At 30.2% G+C, this 23,674-nt stretch overlaps 1 protein-coding gene and 1 long non-coding RNA gene across 2 annotated transcripts in view; one reads left to right on the forward strand and one right to left on the reverse strand.

The window, feature by feature from the left end:
• Window positions 1–1,159: 1,159 nt before the first annotated feature.
• On the reverse strand, window positions 1,160–8,870 carry LOC133646905 (uncharacterized). Its single transcript, XR_009825379.1, has 5 exons — window positions 8,719–8,870; window positions 6,988–7,106; window positions 6,864–6,924; window positions 1,693–1,929; window positions 1,160–1,635 (listed from the first exon to the last, which is right to left on the reverse strand). It is a non-coding gene; the product is annotated as an uncharacterized LOC133646905 (long non-coding RNA).
• The window catches only part of LOC133646903 (transcription factor SOX-6-like), a 281,000-nt gene continuing 266,154 nt past the window's right edge, over window positions 8,829–23,674 (forward strand). The window contains 2 exon segments of the mRNA XM_062042819.1: window positions 8,829–8,888; window positions 10,185–10,592. The gene's annotated coding sequence lies outside the window, so the exon portion shown is untranslated.

Here is a 23,674-nt window from a genome sequence, read left to right on the forward strand (position 1 = left end):
CAAATGAGCTAAAGGCTGCTATTGAAGCATCCTGGGCATCCATAACACCTCAGCAATGCCACAGGCTGATTGCCTCCATGCCACGCCGCATTGATGCAGTAATCCGTGCAAAAGGATTCCGAACCAAGTACTGAGTGCACTAATTGACATTTTCAAATGTTTGATTTTGTTTTGCTGTTATAAATCTTTTTTTTTTTTACTTGGTCTGAGGAAATATTCTAATTTTTTGAGATACGATTTTTGAGTTTTCTTAAGCTGTATGCCATAATCAGCAATATTAAAATAATAAAAGGCTTGCAATATTTCAGTTGTGTAATGAATCCAGAATGTATGACATTTTTGTTTTTTTAATTGCACTACAGAAAATAAAGAACTGTATCACAATATTGTAATTTTCTGAGACAGTCCTGTGTGTGTGTATATATATATATATATATATATATATATATATATATATATATATATATATATATATATATATATATATATATATATATATATATATATAAATAAATAAATAAAGGGCTGTGAATATCTTTGGGCTACACAATTCGAATCGATTCTTGAGGGAAACGATTCGATTTAGAATTGATTCTCAATTCATAATCAATACTTTTTTCATAACATTGAGTGCCAATTCTATGATTAACTACATTCCTCCATGAAATAAACCGTTCTGATCAATTTCTATATTACTTAAAAGAAAACTGGTTTTGTTTAATAAAATTCTACTTAAACATTTAATAAAGTCAAATACATATAAGGGGCAGCACGGTGGAACAGGGGTTAATGCATGTGCCTCACAATACGAAGGTCCTGAGTAGTCCTGAGTTCAATCCCGGGCTTGGGATCTTTCTGTGTGGAGTTTGCATGTTCTCCCTGTGACTGTGTGGGTTCCCTCCGGGTACTCCGCCTTCCTCCCACCTCCAAAGACATGCACCTGGGGATAGGTTGATTGGCAACACTAAATTGGCCCTAGTGTGTGAATGTGAGTGTGAATGTTGTCTGTCTATCTGTGTTGGCCCTGTGATGAGGTGGCGACTTGTCCAGGGTGTACCCCGCTTTCCGCCCAAATGCAGCTGAGATAGGCTTCAGCACCCCCCGCGACCCCGAAAGGGACAAGCGGTACAAAATGAATGGACAAATAAGGCAACAAGAGAAGTATCCAACATTTCTCTTTTCTAAAGTAAATCTGTACAGCAGATATAGATCATCTGCATCAACAATATGATTTGCCTGAGTGGCTGGACAGGACAGCTTAAAAAAACAAAAAAACATGTTAAAAAAAATTAATCGATTTTCCAATTTTTAAAAATGTATTAAAAATCGTTATAAAGAAAAATTGCGATTCATTCGACAATTGTTTTTTCTACACCCTATACTGAATATATATATATATATATACACACACAGTATATTAAATAAAATTGAAAAATGTGAAAAAAGCTATGACTTGACAGGCGACATTTTGTAATTGTGGTTACATTTATAGCTCTCACTCTCTCTGTTCGGGAATTATTTCTGGTTCGGATAACAAACTTTGCGCTCTGCGTCTTTGGACTCGCTGCTTTTGCCGGGCGTCGCCCCAGGCTTTGGCATCCGACCCTCTACTGGCGGTACGTCGGGTGACAGACACTGCAAATAAAGATCATGAATCCGATCCTCGCTCGGGATTGTGTGCAGCTCCCTCACCTTCCTTGCCGCCATCATTACTCCAGCAGGTGAAATCTGCTGTCGGCCGTTGTTTTGTACTTCTTCCATTTCCGGATGATGGCACCGACCGTGGTCTCTTTCTCACCAAGCTTCTTGCTGATGGTCTTGTAGCCCATCCCGGTCTTGTGCAGGTCTACAATCTTGTCCCTCAGGTCCTTTGACAGCTCGTTGGTCTTGCACGTAGTGGTGGAGAGGTTTGCATCGAAGAGACAGTTTCTGTGACAAATTCATATCTTTGGTAAGCATATTCAAATCAATCATTGTTATTTCCTCTGCAAGGGAATGTAAACAAATACATCAAATAAAGCACGTTTTTATATTATATGCATTTTCTATAAAAGGTTCATTTTGTTGTTTTTGCGTTTGAATTTTGTCAACTGATTTTTTTTTGTGTATGTTTTAAAATTGAGTATGTAAAAAATCAGTGTAAATCAATTCAGTGCAGAACTATTGATTTCTTAAAAAAATAAAAATAAAATGAATTTATAAATAAATACAATTCAGTGCAGAAATACTGATTTCTTAATAAAAAGCAGCAATTAAAAAATAAATCAATAAATCAATAAAAATACAGAACAGAAATATTGGTTGTTTAAAAAAAAAAACTAATTAAAAAAATCAGTGCAGAAATATTGGTTACTTAAAACAAGCAACAATATATCTGCACTGAAAGTTTTGCAGTTTTTTTTACACAAATTTTGCTCAGGCATTTTTTATTCAATTAAATTGTCAGTATGATTTGAAGTAAAAAAAAAATCAGTTTGTTAAATAGAGTGTTTGAAAATTTGGTGTAAAAAATCAGTGCAGAAATATAGGTCTTCGAAATATAGGTCTTCGAAAATATATATATAGGTCTTCGAAAAAAGCAACAAAATATAAAAAATAAAATGAATAAATAAATACAACCAATATTTCTGCACTGAAATTCTTTACACAAAATATTTTTTACAATGATTTTTTCACACTGAATTTTAAAACACTGTATTTTAAGAAATTGTTCAAACACATTTTGCTCACAAATTTGTATTCAATTAAATTGTCAGGATAATTTGAAGTAAAAAAAAAATTGGTTCACAAAATCCAAACACAAAAAAATCCATCTGTTAAAATATAGTGTAAAAAATTCCGTGCAGACATTTTGGTTTCTTAATAAAAAACAACAAAAAGCAACCAATATTTCTGCACTGAATTTTTCATACACTGAAATTTTTACACACTGAATTGTAAAACAGTGTTTTACGAAACTGCATTTTTAAAAAACAAATTTTGCTCACAAATTTTTATTTAATGAAATTGTCAGTACAATCTGATGTAAAAAATAATTCAAATGCAAAAAAATCAGTTGCGTAAATTTAGTGTCCAAAAAAGCTTTCGTGATAAAAACAGTAATTAACTTCCATAATTGTCCCACCAGGGTAGAATACTTACGTGTGGTTTGTGTTCCGGGAAATGTATTCTAATCAAACTGACGACATATAGGGTGGTGGTAATTTTCTACACCGTCAGGTAAATAAACACGATATTAATATTATTCATTTTAAACAAAAAAAGAAATGTTTTTGTTGAAATGCAAGTATTTATTAACACATCTGGTTCAGTTAGCGAAAAAAAATCTCTAGAATTTTAACAATGTGGAAAAAAAATACACATAATTACTTAGAATAAAATGTATTAATGAATACAAAAAGTATAAATAAAACTACAACTGAAACATAATTAAAAACAAATGTATTTCTATATATTTAAATTAATAATTTAAGTCCTAATATTTACCAAATAAATGTCTTAATTTGTTAAAATATTTTACATAACATTGTTAAAAATCCCCATAATTAACCAAATAAACCTTTATAATTGAAGTAAAAATGTTGACATAGAAATGATAGGAAAAAAACCCCGTTATTAACCAAATAAACTTCTTAAATTAAGTAAAAAATATTGTACATAAAAAAGGTAAAACAATACCATTATTAACCAAATAAACAGCCTAAATTATATCAAAATACTGTACATAAAAATGTAAAAAAAAAAAAATCAAAAAAAAAAATCACCATTGTTAACCAAATACTTATCTTAATTTGTCTCAAAATATTGTACATAAACATGTAAAAATCACTGTATTTATGTCAAAATTATCCAAATAAACATGTTTTATTTAAATTAAAAAATTGTACATAAAAATTTGGAAATCACGATTACGAATGAAATAAACATCTTAATTTAAGCCAAGTAATGGGGACTACTTGCTAATTATGGTATATTTTAATTTTGAATGTTCATGAATATCCAGCGTCCATTTGAAATTAATAAATACTAAAGTTATTGCACACAAAATGTTTATAATCACTCACTACTGCGACATCACGAGTTAGAATTTTTCTCACCCATATCTTGAATTTTAACAATATGGAAAAAAAATACACAAATAATAATATAGAATAAAATGTATTAATGAATTTAAAAATAAATAAATAACTACAATAAAAATTAGGACATAATAAAAATGTGAGAACAAAATTGTACTACTATACAGGAAATTTACTGTAACAAAATCAAACAAAATACATGAAATAGAAAATAAATATATATTTATATATTTTTGTATGTAAACCAACTGGTTGTCGGTTGTCATCGTTCACTTAAAAGAGCCGTTCAAAACACTCGATTCATTTGTGAACATCAACTCTCTACATCAGTGGTGTCAAACTCATTTTAGATCGGGGGCCACTTAGAGAAAAATCTACTCCCAAGTGGGCCGGACTGGTAAAATCACGGCAAGATAACTTAAAAAATAAAAACAACTTCAGATTGTTTTCTTTGTTTAAAAATAGAACAAGCACATTCTGAAATTGTACAAATCATAATGTTGTTGGGTTTTTTTTTACACTCGCATGATGCGGTTAATAGTATTCTATCTTTATTTCTCGTTATTTATATTTTCTAAATAAATAATGTGATAATGTTCATCAGTCAACTCATTGGTGTTAATTTTCAATCTATCAGGATAAATAATTATAGCAAAATCAAATTACAGAATGTTATTTTTGGAGTTTGATCATTTTCCTCGACTGATGTACTAACTTCATGTGGTTCATTTTGTACATATGAAGCATCATCTACAAAGATACAAATAATTGCTATTGCGACATCCAGCGGACACATTTAGAACAGCTATTTCTTTCATTCAAAAATTTTAGGTTAATTTTTATACTTAGCAAACTCATCCTGCGGGCCGGATAGAACCTGTTTGCGGGCCTAATCCGGCCCTCGGGCCGTACGTTTGACACCAATGCTCTACATTTTACAAACCCCGTTTCCATATGAGTTGGGAAATTGTGTTAGATGTAAATATAAACGGAATACAATGATTTGCAAATCATTTTCAACCCATATTCAGTTGAATATGCTACAAAGACAACATATTTGATGTTCAAACTGATAAACTTTTTTTTTTTTTGCAAATAATCATTAACTTTAGAATTTGATCCAGCAACACGTGACAAAGAAGTTGGGAAAGGTGGCAATAAATACTGATAAAGTTAAGGAATGCTCATCAAACACTTATTTGGAACATCCCACAGGTGAACAGGCAAATTGGGAACAGGTGGGTGCCATGATTGGGTATAAAAGTAGATTCCATGAAATGCTCAGTCATTCACAAACAAGGATGGGGCGAGGGTCACCACTTTGTCAACAAATGCGTGAGCAAATTGCTGAACAGTTTAAGAAAAACCCATCTCAACCAGCTATTGCAAGGAATTTAGGGATTTCACCATCTACGGTCCGTAATATCATCAAAGGGTTCAGAGAATCTGGAGAAATCACTGCACGTAAGCAGCTTAGCCCGTGACCTTCGTTCCTTCAGGATGTACTGCATCAACAAGCGACATCAGTGTGTAAAGGATATCACCACATGGGCTCAGGAACACTTCAGAAACCCACTGTCAGTAACTACAGTTGGTCGCTACATCTGTAAGTGCAAGTTAAAACTCACCTATGCGAGGCGAAAACCGTTTATCAACAACACCCAGAAAGCCGTCGGCTTCGCTGGGCCTGAGCTCATCTAAGATGGACTGATACAAAGTGTAAAAGTGTTCTGTGGTCTGACGAGTCCACATTTCAAATTGTTTTTGGAAACTGTGGACGTCGTGTCCTCCGGACCAAAGAGAAAAAGAACCATCCGGATTGTTATAGGCGCAAAGTTGAAAAGCCAGCATCTGTGATGGTATGGGGGTGTATTAGTGCCCAAGACATGGGTAACTTACACATCTGTGAAGGCGCCATTAATGCTGAAAGGTACATACAGGTTTTGGAGCAACATATGTTGCCATCCAAGCAACGTTACCATGGACGCCCCTGCTTATTTCAGCAAGACAATGCCAAGCCACGTGTTACATCAAAGTGGCTTCATAGTAAAAGAGTGCGGGTACTAGACTGGCCTGCCTGTAGTCCAGACCTGTCTCCCATTGAAAATGTGTGGTGCGTTATGAAGCCTAAAATACCACAATGGAGACCCCTGGTCTGTTGAAGAACTTAAGCTGTACATCAAGCAAGAATGGGAAAGAATTCCACCTGAGAAGCTTAAAAAATGTGTCTCCTCAGTTTCCAAACGTTTACTGAGTGTTGTTAAAAGGAAAGGCCATGTAACACAGTGGTGAACATGCCCTTTCCCAACTACTTTGGCACGTGTTGCAGCCATGAAATTCTAAGTTAATTATTATTTGCAAAAAAAATATAAATTTTATGAGTTTGAACATCAAATATCTTGTCCTTGTAGTGCATTGAATTGAATATGGGTTGAAAAGGATTTGCAAATCATTGTATTCCGTTTATAATTACATCTAACACAATTTCCCAACTCACATGGAAACGGGGTTTGTACATTTCATCTCTACAGATGGTGGAAATGTATCTTGCAATAACGAGATAAACACACCTGCTTAAAAATAGCCAGTGTGCAAAAATGTGACAGACAGTAGCACACAGTTCTCCCCGCAAACGTTCCTGGGCTTTTGAGGGCAAACTTGGGCTGTGGGGGAAAAACTTTTTTACCCGGGTAATTTCGATGGAATGGCAGTTTTTTTTCCCCCACTAAACCCCAAGTAAGTAAAAAAGTTACTGCGGTTAAAAAAGGATCTTATTTTGCTTACTGCTGCAGAAATGTGGCGTTGACTTGTGGTTTACGACGACCAGGCGTCCCGCTTGTTCTTTCTAAGAAGGAGGACATGTATTCACAAATAGTGGTAGTCCAAATGAGAGCAACTTTAGGCCCACCTTGGAGGCTCCCATCAGCCGTAAAAATGTCCGCCTTCTCTCGTCACTTCCTGGGTCAGCTGAATCCCACTCCTGCAGGTATAAACCTCTTAACGGTCACTCACCTGGCACACCTGTCTCTTCACACAGAAAAATAACATCACCAGCTACAAAATAATGTCTATAAACATTATAGGGCTGTCAAAAATAACGCCTTAAGTCATGTGATTAATCACAAAAAAATGATTAATCCCGCAGTTTATTTCCTGAAATATTATTTTTTTGCATGAATTTATTTTGAGCTCCTTTACCTTAACATTGAATGGTTCCCTGAAAGGCAACGTGGGTTTCATATAAGGTGAGTGATCAGGTTGATGCATATGCATACACAAAATATACTTCAAAATAAACTTTAGATACCGGTTTTTGAGCAATTAAATTAGGTGCATTTAACTAACAATTTTTTTTTTATTGTAATGAAATAGCATTTGTGTCGAAATATTGGGGTCTTTTTTAAAGGTTAATTTAAGCAAGCAATTTACTGTGATTAATCGGGTTAACAAAAATTAAATAGATGAGGCAGTTCCTGAAGGAATTGCGTGTGAATGCTCCAATGCTGAAGTTGAAGTGAAATGCTGATAGAATGTAGTATGAATGTAAGAATAGTTTGAATGTTGGAATGGTTTGAATGTTGAATAGTTTGAATTTCCAGGAAAACCGGAATTCGCTTTGGAACTTGGGACATTGTTAGTTTGAATGTCCAGGATGAGTGGAATGTGTTGATGTTGGAATGGTTTGAATGTAGGAGTTGTGGAACTTTAAAAAATGTCCCATTCATTTCAATGGGAATTTCATGAACATTTGGGAATTCCGCATATAGAGGATTTTTTTGGAAAATGGTAAAAAAAAATGTAATATTCTGAATGAGTAGTGGTGTTGGAATTTTTCAAAACGGTCGAAAAATGTTGAAGTAGTAACATTTTTAATTCAGAAATGGTATTACGGAATTCCTATAATTTCGGGAAAACCAGGAATTTTTCCAGTTCAAAAAACGACTTTGTTTTTTTGTCCTGATTAAGAGAAATGTATTGACGGTGGAACGGTTGAAAAATGTGGGAGGAGTAGTCGACAGAAAAAAGGGTGAAAATAGGGTTTGGAAAACTAAGAATTATGGGAATAATTTTAATTTGGAAAAATTATCATTTGAATGTCCCGAATGAATGGAATATGTTGAAGGTGGAATGGTTTGAATCGGTTGAAAAATGTGGAAACGGTGGAAGTTTGAAAAATGGCCAATTCATTTGGAATGGGAAAAATGTCCCGGAAAACCTGGAATTCTGGGAAATTTTGGAATTTGTCAAAGGAAAGCCAGCGATTCTTGAAGTTTGGAACGGTTGGAATCGGATGGAAAATGTGGAAGGTAGAACGCGCCAAAATCTGGAGAAGTAGAAGAATAAATAGATGAATTTTGGTGTAGAAAAGCATGTGTGTGAATGCTTTTGGAGGCACTAATAAAAAAATAATATACTGCAGGTCTAATACATGACTAGTGACACTAACAGCAACATTTATTATGCTAGCTCCAGTAGGTGTAGGTATTCTGCATTCATTACTTAATTCTGTATTAAATTGTATTTCTTTTGTTAAATGTAGAGTATTTATGAACGATATATTAAATATTAGCCAACGAGCTAACAGAAAGCTGGCCGTTGCCGAACTGTTTCTATTTGATGATTTCAAACATCGACTCACTTCACTTGGGGACAGAGGTCGTTTCGTTCCGTGTTTTTCGTCTGGCGAACTCATTTTTTTAAAGTTTCAACTTTTAAATGTTTACATAAATAATAACAATAATAGTATTGGACAATTATTAGCAGTGATTTGTTTGTTCACTTCCGGGTTCATCTTCTTCTACGGTTGAGGTGCGGGCGGTGCTTTCGATAAGTTCTGTGCTGCCGCCGGTGGTTGGGTTGTGTGACTGCACGCTAAACAAAATCGAGTGATATGGTTATGATAACCCATGTTTAGTCGGAAAATATATAATACAAAAATGAGGAATCTATATTATAATGCTATAGTTACATCTATTGACTATTTGTATATTTTCTCGTTTGGATGGTGAAACCATGAATTGATTACATGGACCCCGACTTAAACAAGTTGAAAAACTTATTCGGGTGTTACCATTTAGTGGTCAATTGTACGGAATATGTACTGAACTGAGCAATCTACTAATAAAAGTTTCAATCAATCAAAAAAACTAACTATGCACATGGAGGTCACAGTAGTTTATTATACGTAGGTGTCATACCATCAAACTACCGCAGGGTGGCAGCAGATTAAGTGTAATAATTAAAATAAGAAGCATAAACCAATTATTTATCAGTTCTGCGTTTTAAAAACAATATTTTGAGTATCATAATCATATTACATTGGACACTTGCGGTCGATTATTATCATTATTACTCTTCGATGATTGCCCACTGTAGATGACCACATTTGGTTCCTTGTCCATGAAGTAGGATTTACTTTTTAAATCGCATTTTTTAAAATGAACAACATCAATTTATCACAGCCTGTTTTTGACACCGAAAACATACCCGCACTGTAAGTTATAATTTTCGAAATTTATAGAATAAAAAGTCACAATAATGAGATAAGAGAGCCGAAATCATGAAAGTGAATATTAGGAAATTAAAAAAGCAATAATCATGACATGGAAAAGGTCGAAATTATGACATGAAAAGTCATAATTATGAAATAGAAAGTTGAATTAAATAAAATATGCATAATTATGAGATTTAAAAAAAAAAATCGAAATAATGATATAAGTGATAATTGTGATATTGAAGTTATTTCAAAATGTCGATTTTCTTTTGATTTTGAGGCAATAATTTCAATTTTTTTTTTACAGCCTAATTGGATGCTGTGCATTCAAGCCGCCGCTAGATGGCGGTCTAGCAAGCGTAATCATAAACAAGCGTACTAAAAAAGTTCACTTTTTCAACCTTAGACACGTTTTTAAGTGCCTTTTTAAATGTCAAACGATTATTTTAAAACATGCTGGTTGTGAAATAACATATCATATGTAAATATATGTATATTTGATGTGTATTTAGTGCTTAATAGTTTGCTCTTCATACAAAGTTGCCAAATTAAAAGCACCACGCTAATAAGTCACAATTCGCACTTTTTTTTTTCCTTTTACTTTGAAATAGTTTGAAACGTCATCGATGCTGACAGATTCCAGAAGCAGCTGAGCGAGGACATGTTTTTCTTCCCAAAGAAAGACGAAGTTGATGAGAAGTTGTCCCCCAATGAGCGCGAAGGAGGAGGTCTTATCTGTCCTGCGTGTCTTCATCCGTCACTGGGACGCACTCGGACCGACTTCACGTCCACGCCGCGCCGGACCAGGAATAACTCGTGCAAGGAGACGCTCGGAAGGAACAGAACCCTCCCGCAAGAACCGAATCTGAGCCGCTCTGCCGCCCCGCACTCGTCAGCGCAGCTCCGACTCCCAGAGGACTTAAGTTGGCAATGAAGACCCGAATGGACTGACTTTACTTGGCCGGGATAAACACGACCTTGACGCGCTCAAGTCTCCCGCTGAGACGACAAGAGATCAGGTAAGAAAACTTCTTCCATCTTCACACTCCTAAATATGAATACTGTCAATTTTCACACATTCTACTTCAGGCAATACACTTGAAACAACGCAACTAAGTTTGTAAACTTGTTCATAATCCAGATCGTTATGGTATCATTGACCAAATAATCATCTTCAGTTCAAATCAATTTTACATTCAAATAAAAAGTCACTTTTATTATTAACCAATTGCACATCTTTAATTTAGATTCAAATATTTTGCATAATATGTTAAAAAAAACACCAAAAAAAACCCCACTATAAGTATCTCGGAATAACCAAATAAAGTTGCCAAGTCAAAAATAAAAAAATACTAGAATTATGTCTAAATTAACCAAATAAATGTATTTAGGTTAAAAAATTGTATAAAATAATGGTAAAAATCACCATTATTAACCACATACAGACGTCTTTAGGTCAAAATATTATAATGTAAAAATTACAATAATTACGACTAAATTAACTAAATAAACGTCTTTCATTTAAGTTAAAATATTGTGTAAAGAAATTGGTAAAAATGACTATCATTAAACACATACAGACGTCTTTAAGTCAAAATATTATGATGTAAAAATTACTCTAAATATGTCAAAATGAGCAAAATAAAAGTTTTTCATTTAAGTCAAAATATTGTATGAAATAATGTTAAAAATAGCATTATCAACCACATACAGACGTCAAAATTAACACATACAGGAATCAAGTCTAAATTAACCGAATAAATGTATTTAAGTTAAAATATTGTATAAAATAATGGTAAAAAAATCACCATTGTTAACCACATACAGACATTTTTAATTCAAAATATTATAATGTAAAAATTACTCGAAATATTTAAAAATTAACAAAAGAAACGTTTTTCATTTAAGTCAAAATATTGTATAAAATAATTATACATTACCGTTATTAACCACATACAGACGTCAAAATAAATAAAAAATACTAAAATGATGTCTAAATCAACCAAATAAGGGTATCCATCCATCCATCCATCCATCCATCCATCCATCCATCCATCCATCCATCCATCCATCCATCTATTTTCTTCCGCTCAAAATATTGTATACAATAATGGTAAAAATCACCATTATTAACCACATACAGATGTATTTAAGTTGAAATATTATAACGTAAAACTTACAATAATTACGTCTAAATTAACAAAATAAACGTCTTTTATTTAAGTCAAAATATTGTATAAAATGATGGTAAAAATCACAATTATTAACTACATACAGATGTATTTAAGTCAAAATATTGTAATGTAAAAAATACAATAATTATGTCAAAATTAACAAAATAATCCTCTGTCATTTAAGTTAAAATATTGTATAAAATAATGGTAAAAATCACCATTATTAACCACATACAGACGTCATTTAGTCAAAATATTATAATGTAAAAACTACTATAAATATGTGTAAATTAGCAAAATAAACATTTTTCATTTAAGTCGAAATATTGTATAAAATAATGTTAAAAATACCATTATTAACTACATACAGACATGGAAATAAAACAATACTAGAATTATGTCTAAATTAACTAAATACATGTATTTAAGTTAAAATATTGTATAAAATAATGGTAAAAATCACCATTATTAAGCACATTCAGACATCTTTAAGTAAAAATATTATAATGTAAAAATTACTATAATTATGTCAAAATGAACAAATTGTATTGTATAAAATAATAGTAAACATCACAATTATTAACCACATACAGATGTATTTAAGTCTAATTACTATCGTGTAAAAAAAAATACTAGAATTATGTCTAAATTAACCAAATAAATGTATTTAGGTTAAAATATTGTATAAAATAATGGTAAAAATCACCATTATCAACCACATACAGATGTATTTAAGTCAAAAGATTATAATGTCAAAAGTACTCTAAATATGTCAAAATTAGCAAAATAAAAGTTTTTCATTTAAGTTAAAATATTGTATAAAATAATGTTAAAAATACCATTATCAACCATGTACAGATGTCAAAAAAAATAATACTAGAATTATGTCTAAATCAACCAAATAAATGTATTTAATTTAAAATATTGCATAAAATAATAATACAAATCACCATTATTAATCACATACAGACGTCTTTAAGTCAAAAAATTATAATGTAAAAATTACTATAATTATGTCAAAATGAACAAAATAAACGTTTTACATTTAAGTCATAATATTGTATAAAATAATGGTAAAAATCACAACTATTAACCACATACAGATGTATTTAAGTTGAAATATTATAATGTAAAACTTACAATAATTATGTCTAAATCAACAAAATAAACGTCTTTCATTTAAGTCAAAATATTGTATAAAATAATGGTAAAAATCACAATTATTAACCACATACCGATGCATTTAAGTCAAAATATTATAATGTAAAAATTACAATAATTAAGTCTAAATTAACAAAATAAATGTCTTTCATTTAAGTTAAAATTTTGTATAAAATAATGGTAAAAATCACCATTATTATCCACATACAGACGTCTTTAAGTCAAAATATTATAATGTAAAAAATACTTTGAATATGTAAAAATTAGCAAAATAAACGTTTTTCATTTAAGTCAAAATATTGTATAAAATAATGTTAAAAATATTGTTATAAACCACATACAGACGTCAAAATAAAAAGATACTAGAATAATGTCTAAATTAACCAAATAAATGTATTTAAATCAAAATATTGTATAAAAAAATTGGTAAAAATCACAATTATTAACCACATACAGACGTCTTTAAGTCAAAATATTATATTGTAAAAATATGTCAAAATTTTGCAAAATCAATGTTTTTCATTTAAGTCAAAATACTGTATACAATAATGTTAAAACTACCATTATCAACCACATACAGACGTCATAATTTTAAAAAATACAAAAATTACGTCTAAATTAACCAAATAAATATATTTAAGTCAAAATATTGTATAAAAAAATGGTGAAAATCACAATTATTAACCACATACAGATAGATGTATTTAAGTCAAAATATTATAATGTAAAAATGACAATAATTACGTCTAAATTAACAAAATAAACACATTTAATTTATGTTAAAATATTGTATGAAAATAACGGTAAAAATGACCATTATTAACCCCACACAGACGTCTGTAAGTCAAAATATTATAATGTAAAAATCACTATAAATACTTCAAAATTAGCAAAATAAACTTTTTTCATTTAAGTCAAAATATTGTATACAATTACTGTATGTTAAAAATATCATTATCAACCACATACAGATGTCAAAATAAAAAAAATACTAGAATTATGTTTAAATTAATCAAATAATTGTATTTAAATCAAAAATTTTATAAAATAATGGTAAAAATCACAATTATTAACCACATACAGACGTCTTTAAGTCGAAATATTATAATGTAAAAAATACTATAATTATGTCAAAATGAACAAAATAAACGTCTTTCATTTAAGTTAAAATAATGTATAAAATAACGGTACATTTTTTAAATTTTCAACCAAACCATTTAAGTGAAAATATTATAAATTAAAAGGTTGAAAATTACCAAAGTTTAAACATTGCTATAACGTAACCAGATAAACATCATTAAATTAGGTCCAAATATGGTACATAATTATTCTTTTTTTTTTTTAATCCCTAAACCAAAAAGATGTCTTAATTTATGTTAAAAAATATTGTACATAACATTTTCAAAATCCCCATAATTATGTCAAAGTTAACCAAGTGAAACTTTTTAATTGAAGTCAAAATGTTGCCATATGTGATAGAAAAAACAAAATCGTCATTATTAACCAAATAAACTTATTAAGTAAAAAATAATGTACATAAAAAGGTTAAAAATAACCAATACCAACCAAATAAACGTCTTAATTTATATCAAAATATTGTACATAAAAAGGTTAAAAATAACCAATATTAACCAAATAAACGTTTTAATTTATATCAAAATATTGCACATAAAAATGTAAAAAAAACCACTTGTATTTATGTCAAAATTAACCAAACATCTTTAATTTAAATCAAAATATTGAACATAAAAAAATTACCATTATTAATCAAATTAATATCTTAATTTATCTCAGAAATATTGTACATAAATATATAAAAAATCACTGTATTTATGTCAAAATTAACCAAATAAACATGTTTCACTTAAGTCAAAATATTGTACATAAAAATAATAATAATAATAATACCTGGGATTTATATAGCGCTTTTCTAAGTACCCAAAGTCGCTTTACATGTAGAACCATGATAAAATCACCATTACTAACCAAATTAACGTCTTCATTTATCTCAAAATATTGTACATAAACATGTAAACATCACTGTATCTTTGGCAAAATTAATCAAACAAACATCCTTAATTAAAGTCAAAATATTGTACATAAAAATGGTAAAAATCACCATGACCAACCAAATAAACATCATAATTAATCTTAAAATATTGTACATAAAAATTAAAAAAAACTACTTGAATTTATGTCAAAATTAACCATACATCTCTAATTTAAGTCAAAATATTGTACATAAAAATGTAAAAAAAAACAACACTATTATTAATCAAATAAATATCTTAATTCATCTCAGAAATATTGTACATACACATTATCAATCACTGTATCTTTGTCAAAATTAACCAAATAAAACATGTTTCACTTAAGTCAAAATATTGTACATAAAAAGGGTGAAAATCACTATTACTAACAAAATTAACGTCTTAATTTATCGAAAAATATTGTACATAAACATGTAAAAAATCACTGTATTTATGGCAACATTTATCAAATAAACATCAATAATTAAAGTAAAAATATTGTATATAAAAATGGTGAAAATCACCATTACTAACCAAATAAACATCATAATTAATCTTAAAATATTGTACATAAAATAAACCTTGTATTTATGTCAAATTTAACCAAAATATCTTTAATTCAAGTGAAAATATTGTACATACAAATTGAAATTATTTTTAGAAATTATTAATCAAAGACATATCTTAATTTATCTCAGAAATATTGTACATAAAATACAAAAAGTCACTGTATGTATGTCAAAATTAACTATCTAATTAATTAAGTCAAAACATTGTACATACAAATGGTGAAAATCACCATTACTAACCAAATAAACTTCATAATTAATCTTAAAATATTGTACATTGTACGTTGTATTTATGTCAAAATTTAACCAAACATCTTTAATTTAGTCAAAATATTGTACATAAAAAATCACTGTTATTAATCAAATAAATATCTTAATTTATCTCAGAAATATTGTACATAAAAATATAAAAATCACTTGTATCTATGTCAAAATTAACCAAAGAAACATGTTTCACTTAGTCAAAATATTGTACATAAAAAGGTGAAAATCACTATTACTAACCAAATTAACGTCTTAATTTATCTAAAAATATTGTACATAAACATGTAAAAATCACTGTATTTATGGCAAAATTAATCAAATAAACATATTCAATTAAAGTCAAAATATTGTACTTAAAAATGGTGAAAATCACCATTAATAACCAAATAAACATCATAATTAATCTTAAAATATTGTACATGAAAATGTAAAAAAAACCTTGTAATTATGTCAAATTTAACCAAACATCTTTAATTTAAGTCAAAATATTGTACATAAAAATTTAAAAAAATCACTATTATTAATCAAATAAATATATTAATTTATCTCAGAAAAATTGTACATAAAAATATAAAAATCACTGTATTTATATCGAAATTAACCAAATAAACATATTTAATTAAAGTCTAATTATATTACATACAAATTGTGAAAATCACCATTAATAACCAAATAAACCTCATAATTAATCTTAAAATATTGTACATAAAAATGTAAAAAAATAAAATCAATATTTCATATATCATTAATTGTAGTTTAAATATTTTACATACAATACTATGAATCCTAATTATTCATTAATATAAGTAAAAAATGTTGTACACAAAATACAAACAATCACAATTTCTAACTGAATAAATATAATTAAAGTAAAAATATTGTACTCAAAATATTAAAAAATAACAATTATTAACCAAGGAAATATTCGAAATATTGTACATGAAATAGATTATAACCACTATCATTGTGCCATTATTACCAACTGAACATATTTCAATGTAAGTCATAGATTGTACATCCAAATGTTTATAATCACCACCATTATGTCAGTATTTACCAACTAACATCTTCAAATTGCGTTGAAACATTGTTCATAAAATGTTAAACGTCACCATTGTTATGTCACTAATGACAAATAAACTGAAGTGAATATTGTACGCCATTAAAAACACTGACTGTGTCACTAAAGTCTGAATATTGGACTGTACTGTCACTTTAAACCTCCTGACATCTTTAGTTTGAGAGTAAAAGTGTCAAGCAATGATCCAATGTGCATTTTCACGCCTCCCGTGCACAAAAACAGCATCCTGCGGCATTCAGACGTCGGGTTTGAATGAAAAAAAAAAACATGACCCACTTGGACGCGCCTGCTGACACTTGGACGTCCACGAACGGGGACTCTAACACTGGGATTAGCTTGGGGGGAGGGGGGATGGCGGTGGGGGTCACAGTGTTTGACCCCCCCCGAGTAGAATTCACGAATCCAACGCAAACCAAAACTTTGCAGACGTCATTGTGCGAAGCGGAGGACACGTCACTCCTGGCGAGGGTACAGGAGGACACGGAGGGTGACGGTGGGGGTTAAGGGGGGGCCGGGCTGCAGGCAGATGATAGCGGCCTCATCGGGGTGGTCCCCCGCACAGAGACGCGCTCCAGCGCCGAGATAAGGCTCATGCACGTTTGTTTTCTTTTTTTTGTTGCACGCGCAGACCCTTTGACAGGAGATTAGACGCGCGCCATGTCTGCCTTCTGGACGTTTTGTCCTTTTTTGTTGTTGACTGCACACACCTTTTAATTGTTAGGAGGACACCATTTGTAGCCCCCCCCCCCCCCCCCCCCCCCCCTGCACCCTCTCCTGCGTGTGTGTGTGCGCGTGTGAAAAACAATCCAGCGGGTGCATGTGTGAGAAGTTGATCTGCAATGGTATTCTGTTGGAGCAGGTGCTGCGGGCGGCCCTTCCCTCATAAGGTAAAGTGGCATTAGTGTGTCCAAATGGCAGATTTATATATAGGCTGCCAAGTCAGCACATTGTTGCACCCCCCCACGGCCTGCATAGTTCCTCCGTGGACGTCTGACACAACCTGAACCTCCTTTTTTCTCGGCCCTCACAATCAGTGCGCACTGAGCAGCACAATATTCAACATTCTTTACAAAGTGCGGCCAGGGGGCCAATTTTTTTTTTTTATCAGCCCCTGGTGCAAAAATATACATGTATAAAAAAAGGGGGGGGGGTGGGGAAACCCAACAGGAAAATATTTGAAAAAAAGAGCGTGTTGGATTATTTTTAGTCTTGTTTTTATCAGCCCCTGGTGCAACGATATATGTATATATAAAACGAAAAAGGAAAAAAAAATCAACAGCAAAAATTTTTAAAAAAAAAGAGCATATTGGATTATTTATCAGTCCCTGGTGCAAAAATACTAAAAAACAAACGGACAAAAAAATTAAAATAAAGAAATTAAAATTACAGCTAAAATCTGGTATTATTAATAAATAAAGAGAATATTGGGTTATTTTTAGTGTTTTTTTAATCAGCCCCTGGTGCGAAAATACCAAAAGTTAGGGAATACAACAGCATAAATGGGAATAAATAAATACATACATGTGTGTGTGTATATATATATATATATATATATATATATATATATATATATATATATATATATATATATATATATATATATATATATATATATATATATATATACACACACTCAGCATCAAGGGTAGGAATTGGGGGTTAAATCACCAAAAATGATTCCCGGGCGCGGCCACCGAGGCTGCCCACTGCTCCCCTCACCTCCCAGGGGCTGAACAAGGGTGATGGGTCAAATGCAGAGAATAATTTCGCCACACCTAGTGTGTGTGTGACAATCATTGGAAGAAAAAAATAAAAAAAGAGAATATTGGGTTATTTTTAGTCTTTAAAAAAAACATTTTGGGTTAAAAATATACATATATATAAAAAAAAAGAAAAGGGGAGGGGGGGTACCAAACAGGAAAATATTCGAAAAAAAAAGGGCATGTTGGATTATTTTTAGTCTTGTTTTTATCAGCCCCTGGTGCAACGACATATGTATATATAAAACGGAAAAAAAATAACCCAACCGCACAAAAATTGTAAGAAAAAAAAAAAAAGAGCATTTTGGATTATCTATCAGTGCCTGGGGCAAAAAAATAATAAAAAAACAGCTAAAATCTGGGAAAAAACATAATATTGGGTTATTTATTTATTTTTTTTCAATCAAAAATACCAAAAATTAGGTAATACAACAGCCAAAACTTGAATTTTAAAATAAATAAATAAAGAGAATATTGGGTTATTTTTAGTCTTTTTTTAATCAGCCCCTGGTGCAAAAATACAAAAAATTTGGGAATATAACAGCAAAAATGGGAAAAAATCTATAAATATATATATAAAAAAAGAATATTGGGTTATTTTTAGTCTTAAAAAAACAAAACAACTTTTTGTTTTAAAAATCAGCCCCTGGTGCAAAAATATACATGTATAAAAAAAGAGGGGGGGGGCCCAACAGGAAAATATTTGAAAAAAAAGCATGTTGGATTATTTTTAGTCTTGTTTTTTTTTTTATCAGCCTCTGGTGCAACGATATGTGTGGGAAACGACAAAAAGAAAAAAGAAAAAAAAAGAGCATATTGGATTATCTTCAGTTTCTTTTTTAGTCAGTCCCTGGTGCAAAATTGCAAAAAACAAACAAACAAAGAACACCCCCCAAAATACAAGAAAAAAACTGGTAATATCTGGGAAAAAATAGAATATTGGGTTATTTGTAGTCTTTTTTAAATCAGCCCATGGTGCAAAGATAAAAAAAAAAAAAAGGGAATATAACAGCAAAAATGGGAAAAATAAATAAAGAAATATATATACTGTGTATATATATATACTGTATTGGGTTATTTTTAGTCTTAAAAACAACAACAAATCAGCCCCTGGTGCAAAAATACCAACAAATACATGACAAAGATAAAAAAAAACAACAGAAAAAAGAGGGAAAAAAGGGAATATTGGGTTATTTTTAGTCTTTTTTTTTTTTTTATGAGTTCTTGGTGCAAAAATACAAAAAACCCAGAAAAACCCCCGAAAAAAACCCAGCAACAATTTGGGAAAAAAAGAGAATATTGTGTTACTTTTAGTCTTTTTTTAATCAGCCCCTGGTGCAAAAATACAAAAAATTAGGGAATACAAAAGCAAAAATTAGAAAAACAAAGAGAATATTGAGGTATTTTTAGTCTTTTTTTAAAAATCAGCCCCTGGTGCAAAAATATAAAAAAAATTGCACGACAAAAATACCAAAAAATACACAACAAAGATAAAAAAACAACAGAAAAAAATAGGGGAAAAAAAGAATATACGGTTATATTTAGTCTTTTTTTAATCAGTTCTTGGTACAAAAATACTAAAAACCCAGAGAAAAAAACAGCAACAATTTTGGAAAAAAGAGAATATTATGTTACTTTTAGTCTCCTCTTAGGTTTCTTTGTTATTAACAGGGAAGCAAACGGAGAAATTATGGAATACAGCAGCAAAAACCTGAAAAAATAAAATCAAATAAATAAAGAGAATATTGGGTTATTTTTAGTCTTTTTGTTTTAAAAAATCAGCCCATGGTGCAAAAAATATAAAATACATACAAGACAAACATAAAAACAACAGAAACAATTTGGGAGAATAGACAATATAGGATTATTTTTAGTTTTTTTTAATCAGTCCTTAATGCAAAAATACCAAAAAATACAAGACAAAAATAAAAAAACATAATTTTTTGGGGAAAAAAGAAAATATTGGATGATTTTCAATCTTTTTTTAATTAGATAAAAAGATAAATAAATAAACAAAAACACAAGAAAATGGGTTATTTTTAATATTTTTTTAACCAGCCCTTTGTGCAAAAAAATAAAATAAAAAATTAAGGAATACAACATAAAAAATCAGAAAAATAAAATAAAGAGAATATTGGGTTATTTTTTATTATTATTTTCTTTAAAAAAAATCAGTTTTTTTTTTGTTTTCTTAAACAGCCCATGGTGAAAAAAAAAAAAAAAAAAAAAAGGATATATAACTGCAAAAATTAAAGGGAAAAAATAGTCAAGAGACATAAAGTTAAAAACTTTATTTTAAAGTTTAAAAGCCACATTTTCTGTTCATGTATACATTTTTATCATATGGGTTGTTTTTAATCTCTTTTTAATAAGCCTTTGACATAAAAACCAACAAAAAACAACAAAAATGACAGCAAAAAAGAGTAACTTGACTCAAAGTAAAATGAAAAAGTTGAACTGTTGAGGCCACAAAAGTAAAAGTTCCATCACATTTGTAACATTTTCCCCCCTTTTTTATTGGCCCGCAGCGCAAAAAAAAAAGAAAGATGGAAAAAAAAAAACAGCAAAAATGTGGGAAAAATTACATTGATTAAAAAAGTTGAGCTGTTGCTGAAAAAGTGAAAATGTCTTTACATGTAAAGTATAACTTTTGAGCGTTTTATTACTGTTAGACTTCTTTTTTAATCAGCATCCGGGGAAAAACACAAAAACTTTAGAAAAAAACAAAACAGCACAAATGTGAGAGTGAAGGGTAGACAGGCACAAAGAATTTCTAACTTTTCTTTACATGCATAACTCTTTAGCATATTGGTCTATTTTTAACAAATGTACAATTCAGCATTTTTGCCTGTTTTGCTGCAACACACTTACTGTGTGTTAGATGATTCATCTTTTAATAGCAGTTTCTATGAAACGTGTCATATGGACATGTGTGATCTTCTTTTTGAGTGGCGTGTAAGAGGAGAGTCGTCGCGCGTGTTGTTGTGCTAACGGATGAAGAACATGAGCCCAGAGACGAAGAGGACAACTTTGGAGACCAAGGTCGTCATTGCATCAATCAGACATGCCAACATTTTGATAGCCGATGTTGTCACTTCTGCTGAGCAGCGCTTCCAGATCAGCGTCACGCACAAACCTGTCATCCACACTGCGCACTAAGAGCTGATTCAAAAAAAGACAAAAAAATAACCCAATATGCTTCTTTTTTTTTTTAATAGTTTTTTTACCTCTTATTTTTTATTTTATTTTTTGCACCAGACACTTATAAAAAATAACCCAATCTCTTTTTTGTCCAAATTTTAGTTGTTTTTTGTTTCTTTTTTTTCTTTTACCCCCACCACAAACTGATTAAAAAAGACTAAAAATAATACAATATTCTCTTTTTCCCCCCCAATATTTTTCTGTTGTTTTTATCTTTGTCTTGTATTTTTTTCTATGTTTGCACCAGGGGCTGATTTGAAAAAAAAAAAGACTACAAATAACCCAATATTCTCTTTTAAAAAAAAAATAAAAAATTCTCGTTTATTTTTTATTTATCTTTGCACCACACTGATAAAAAAAAAGACTAAAAATAACCCAATATTAATTCCCCCCCCCATTTTTTTTATTTATTTATTTTTTCCAAGTACTGATTAAAAAAGACAAAAATAATCCAATATTCTCTTTTCTCCCAATATATTTCTGTTGTTTTTTTTATCTTTGTCTTGTATTTTTTTTTTTTTTTTTTGCACCGGGGGCTGATAAAAAAGAAAAAAATAGACTAAAAATAACCCAATCCTTTTTTTCAAAATGTTATTTTCTCAGTTTTTTTGGTTGCATTTTTGCACCAGACACTGATCAAAAAAAAGACTAAAAATAACTCAATATTCTCTTTTTTTTTTTCTTCAAATTTTTGTTGTTTTTTATCTTTGATTAAAAAACACAAAAAATAATCCAATATTCTATTTTTTCCCAATATTTTTCTGTTGTTTTTATTTTTGTCTTGTATTTTTTTTGTATTTTTGCACCACGGGCTGATTAAAAAAATAACCCAATATTGTCTTTTTTTCTTTTTTTTAAAAAACATTTTTGCTGTTATATTCCCTATTTTTTTGTACTTTTGCACCAGGGGCTGGTTAAAACAAAGACAAAATTTAAGCCAATATTCTCTTTTTCTTCAAATTTTTGCTGTTTTTTTTTTGTGTGTGTTTTTTATTTTGCATAAACACCCTCTAAATATGATTTTTAACATTATGAGAGCCCTTTACACATGAGAAAAATACACAAGCAAAGGCCGCACTGGATGCTGAGCCAATCAGCGGCCACGATACTGAACAGTGCAGTAGCGGCCCATACGACTGTAGTATTGTAGTATTTGTAGTATTTGTACTTCAGTCTGCCGTTTTTATGCTTGAAAATGCTTCATTTAGCCGCAAACTTCGAAGCGTGACGTGGGACGAGGGATGACTTTATAACATTTGATTGATCATATAAAATATCAATAACTAATATTAAAAATAAAAAACATTTTTTTCTTGAATGTAGTACTTTTTCATATGTTTTATTAATTTGTTTTATGTTAATTTTTAAATAATTTCTTATGAATTAAAATAATTTTGTTTATATACATTACAGAATCAAACTTTACATTAAAGTCACTTTTTATTTATTTATGTATCGTGTCGTTTAAGTCTCGTGTCCCTAATTATTCGTCTCTGATTGCTTTGGTCTCATCTCCTGGCCAATATTACTGTAATATTGATATTTTTACTTCATTTAGCCATTTTTATGCTTGACAATGCTTCATTCAGGACAAACAAACATACATAGAACGTGCTTGTGTGGGAATGTAGTGAAGCCGCAAGCTTCGAAGCGTGATGTGGTGAGGGACGACTGTAGAACATTTAATTGCCTATACATAATATTAATAAATAACACAAAATAAACAATATGTTTTATGAATATTAATACAGATTATTTTTTAATATATATATTTTTAATTGTTTAATGAATATATTTAATATAGGATTAAAATATTTTTTTATTAATTAAATGTAGTTTTTAAATATATTATTACAATACA

The sequence above is a fragment of the Entelurus aequoreus genome, linkage group LG03, assembly GCF_033978785.1.
Source record: "Entelurus aequoreus isolate RoL-2023_Sb linkage group LG03, RoL_Eaeq_v1.1, whole genome shotgun sequence".
NCBI lineage: Eukaryota > Metazoa > Chordata > Actinopteri > Syngnathiformes > Syngnathidae > Entelurus > Entelurus aequoreus.